Below are 4642 nucleotides of genomic sequence, written 5' to 3' on the forward strand. Positions count from 1 at the left end.
AGTCTTTAATTATTATCTGACATTATGAGTTGTATTTTTATTATGGTGGTTATTTGAATTAAAGTTTAATTATTTATGTTATTTGTTACGTTTTAATTAAGTCCTTACACTCAAAGGCAATCCACCAAATAAAATATTATAATGACTAACTTTCTACTTATAATAATAAAAAAGAATGGAAACGTCATAATAAGATAATAAGAATTGGGACCGTTATAATAATAATAAGACAAAATGATAACGGTTCTTTGTTAAGTCGTTATCATATTACATATATCAACAACGGTTAGTTTAAAGCCGTTGTCATATTACACCAATTTACAACGGTGTTTCTTAAAACTGTTGTAAAAACAGATCCACTGTGGAAACTGAAAAGTTTTTGATTTTAGTTTACCAATGCATGCCCTATTATTATTGGTTGTTTGACCATTATTCACCTCATGCATGCATGCACAATTAAAACGGTTCTTATAAGAACCGTCTTAGATTATGCAACTCTAAAAATAAATGAAATTTCAAAGGTATTAATAATAGAATGACTGATGGTGAACAAGTCATCTTTGCCATCGTCGCCGTCATTAATCATTATATCTTAAAAAAGGTAATCTCATTTTCATAGCTATTGGCTTATATATGTGTCGTATTTGGATGATTGATGGTGAAATTGGTGATCTCATTTATAATGATGGAATTGCTGAATTTTACAATTTCGTTAGTGAAAATTTTCATCTCCACTCATCAATCCCCTGCCCTTGTAATAGATGTAGTAATATTAGGGTTCTGCCTATCCCAGATGTCTAAATACACTTAGAAAAGAATAGTTTTTGTAGAGATTATAGGCGTTGGATTTTTCATGGAGAATTAGAGGATGAGGATGGTGAATCTGATGTAGAGTTAAATAATCATACACCTGAAGCTGTTGGTTTAGATATAGGGGATAGGGCATATGATGTGTGTGTAAACAATCGTTCACCTACACCTGAAGTTATTTTAGGTGAGAAGTTTGCTGAAGATGATGTATTCGATGATTTGAAGCTACCGGTGATGGGGAAATAAATGTTAATGATTTAATTGAGAAGTTGAGTCAATCTGAAATGCCTTTATTTACTGGTTGTAAGAAGTATACCAAATTGTCCGCGGTGGTAAAGTTATATAACTTGAAGGGGGCAAGTGGGTGGAGTGATAAGAGTTTTACGGACCTTCTAGCTTTGCTATGTGACATGCTTCCTGACGTTAAATGTTTTTCCGAGTTGGACATATGAGGCTAAAAAAATGATTAGAGAATTGGGCATTGAATATGAGAAAATACAAGCTTGTCCCAATAACTGCATATTGTACTGTAAAGATTATGAGAAATTATCATATTGTCCGCGCTGCTCTGTATGGCGTTATAAGACAAAGGAAGGGATCCCAGCTAAGGTGTTTTGGTATTTTCCAATAATACCAAGATTCAAAAGGATTTATTTGAATGAAGAAGATGCAAGAATGTTGACTTGGCATAATAGTGGAAGGATTAAAGATGGAAAGTTAAGATGATAAGTGCATAATTTATATTGTTTTACCCCTTATATTAGCTCCGTTTCACATGTCATTTAGCACTTATCATAGTGTTTTGAGCTAGTACTTGTTATTGTAGTTGCAATTGCTTGTTTCCACATGTTTGGTAGGAGTTTAACCTTTTAGGAGCTAAAATCTAACAAAAATGCAAGCTAGAATGCAATGGCTAAGCAAGACAAAGTATTGGACTAGCATGGAGTATTTGCATGAGTTTTGCATAGAGAAATTGATGGATTAATGTGTGTAATACAAATATTGTCAACAATCAAAGTCAAGCCCAAATTCAAGTCCAAGTCAAGGTGGAAAGCAAAAGATTCCAACATGCATAGGATGCTAAGGATTAAGGTCTTAACCGGGTGATTAATCGCTCAATTTATCACCAACATAGGATTCTCCAAGCAATTAAGTGAGGAATTAAGAGAATTAATCCGGATAACCAAGCCTCCGATCGGGGCTGGCAACCCCGATCCGGGTTGGCTGTTTGTGGGATGCTTACGTTTCACTCCCGTCCCCAATATAAAGGAGAGGCACTCTAAAGCTTGGGATCATCTTATTCACGTCTTATACACTCTATTATTAGCCTTAAGCAATATTTCTCTTATGAGATTTCATATTTAGTTTACAAATTGTTTAAGCTTTCCTTAGTTTAATCTTTCATTTTGTTCTACATTCAAGTTATTATACAAGCATTTCTTATTCAAGTTCACTTGGTTATTTGTTCTTCCTTATATGTTCATTTCCATACGGTATTTCTATTTTTAGTTTACTACTTTACATTTCTTTTTTAGCTATCGCATAGTTTGTCATTAGTACTTTATTAATATCACATTAGCATTATTATTATTATTATTACATGTTATATCATTTAGTTTATATCATTTTTAACAAGCATGTTTAGCATTTCTTATAACAAAGTATATAGTTTACATTGTATTATGAGTAACTAAATTCCTTAGTCTAGGCGGCTAGGGAAACCATGCAAAATCAAATATATAAAATGTTAAATTAGGTTGGTATAATATTGTCTAATTGTTTCTATCACATGTTTGCAACGTGACGTTTAATCTATGTTTAAAAGGCCTTATTCATCGATTAAGTTTGTTCATTCGTTCTAAAAGTCGAGAGGCACGGAATTGAATTAGACTAAGTATGTGTAGTAGGACGACCTAGTCATGGACGAGAGTTTCTCTAGGACCCGGTCTATGGTTGACACTAATACCGTAAGGTGGGTGTCTCTAAGCCTAAACAATTGACAATGTTGTTATTACCGAGTTTAATATGATCGTATATTTACCTTTGCATGTGCGACCCGACTCCCCTAGACTCCCTTTTATCATATAGTTTACATTTTTATAATTGTTAGTCATCAACCAAACAACAAACAAACTCAAAACGAAATCGATCTTGATAGAAATCTTTCCATAGCATTTTACAATGCAATTCCCGTCTCCTTGTGTTCGACCCCTATTGCTATATTAATTTGTGTCATGGGTAATTATCTTTGCATAGGTACACGATAGCGTATCAAATTTTGGCGCCGTTGCTGGGGAGCACGGTTTTATTTCGTTTTGAATTGTCGATTTTCATTTTGTTTTCTTTTGTCTTGAGGAACACTTGTTCCTTGAGACCGTTACTTATCATTTTCTAGAAATTGCTGTCTTGTGCCCAAGTCCTCTCGTAGTGGAGAATTACTTTCACCGGATTCCGATCCCGAGAAAACCTTTACGAGAAGACGACGTTTTTGGAAAGAAGTGAAAGAAGCCGATTCTCTCGTGCAAGTTGAAAGTGCTAGAATGTCTTACCTAGACGATCTAAAAGTTCTTGAAGAGGAGGAGGTTTCAAGTTCATCATCTCCACCACCACCATCTACTACTAAGAAGATGGTGAAACTTTCTGATCACTCAAAGCCTACCGCGGCCATGCTTCCGGCCGGTATCACAACTACTCAAATTACCGCGCCGGTCTTCAAGATCAAACCGGCTTTCATTAGCCTTGTGGAGAGGAAGCAATTTGGGGGAAGTCCTTTGGAGGATCCCAATTTACATGTGCAAAATTTCTGTGATTATTGCTCCATGATCCGTCAAACGGGCGTCACTCAAGCCTAAATACGGGAAATACTTTTCCCTTTCTCTTTGAAGGATAAGGCAAAGCTTTGGATCAATAGCCTTGACCGCACCGCCATGGGAATCACCAATTGGAAAACATTGGCTCTTGCTTTTTATCAAAAGTTTTTTCCACCAGAGAAAACTCAAACTTTGAGGAGCCAAATCACCGGATTTTGTCAACAAGCTCTTGAGAGCTTATATGAAGCTTGGGAGAGGTACAAGGAGCTACAAAGGCAATGCCCACATCATGGGCTAGATGATTGGTTTCTAGCTATAACATTCTACAATGGATGTTGTGCCGAGTCCCGAAGGATTCTTGATTCTGCCAACAATGGGCGGTTTGATCAAATTGACACCGATATTGCTCATGCCACGATCGAATCTATGGCGGTCCATGATGCACAATATGTCAATTTCCGAAGTATGACACTCAAAGGAAAAGAAGAATCCTCTGACAATTTCGTCTTGCTAGCTCAAATTGCCTTACTCCAATAACAATTGGCGGAACGAGATGCTAGAGATTCCCTTGAACAACTCAATGTCGTATCTTCTACAAGCCAAATCAATGTTTGTGATGATTACGGAGGTGCGGGTCATTACACCGCTCATTGCCGAGCTACTATTGAGGAGTTAAATGCTTTTCAGGCTTTTAGACAAAGTTCTTATCCAACGGGTACATTTTCAAATACATATAACCCGAATTCAAAATTCCATCCGAACTTGTCTTTTACTAGCAACAATGTGCTTAACCCTCAACCTCCACCACAATAAAATGCCTATGTCCCTCAACAACAAAAGTATAATCTACCACCGGGGTATCAAAACCAACAAAGGCCACCTCAACAAAATTACCAACAAAATCAACCCCCACCACAAAATGCCCAACAAAACAACCAAGGGGGAGGTAAGCTTGAGAGCTTGATAGTCCAAATGCAAAAAAGGAATTGTTGGCTCAAATCCAAAAGAATGAGCAAGCTCAA

The 4642-nt window shown here is 36.4% G+C and overlaps 1 non-coding gene across 1 annotated transcript; it reads right to left on the reverse strand.

The window, feature by feature from the left end:
* Positions 1 to 3809: 3809 nt before the first annotated feature.
* Positions 3810 to 3916, reverse strand: LOC141589221 (small nucleolar RNA R71). The gene has a single exon (XR_012520171.1). It is a non-coding gene; the product is annotated as a small nucleolar RNA R71 (small nucleolar RNA).
* Positions 3917 to 4642: the final 726 nt, after the last annotated feature.

The sequence above is a fragment of the Silene latifolia genome, chromosome 6 (assembly GCF_048544455.1).
Source record: "Silene latifolia isolate original U9 population chromosome 6, ASM4854445v1, whole genome shotgun sequence".
In the NCBI taxonomy this organism is placed as follows: domain Eukaryota; kingdom Viridiplantae; phylum Streptophyta; class Magnoliopsida; order Caryophyllales; family Caryophyllaceae; genus Silene; species Silene latifolia.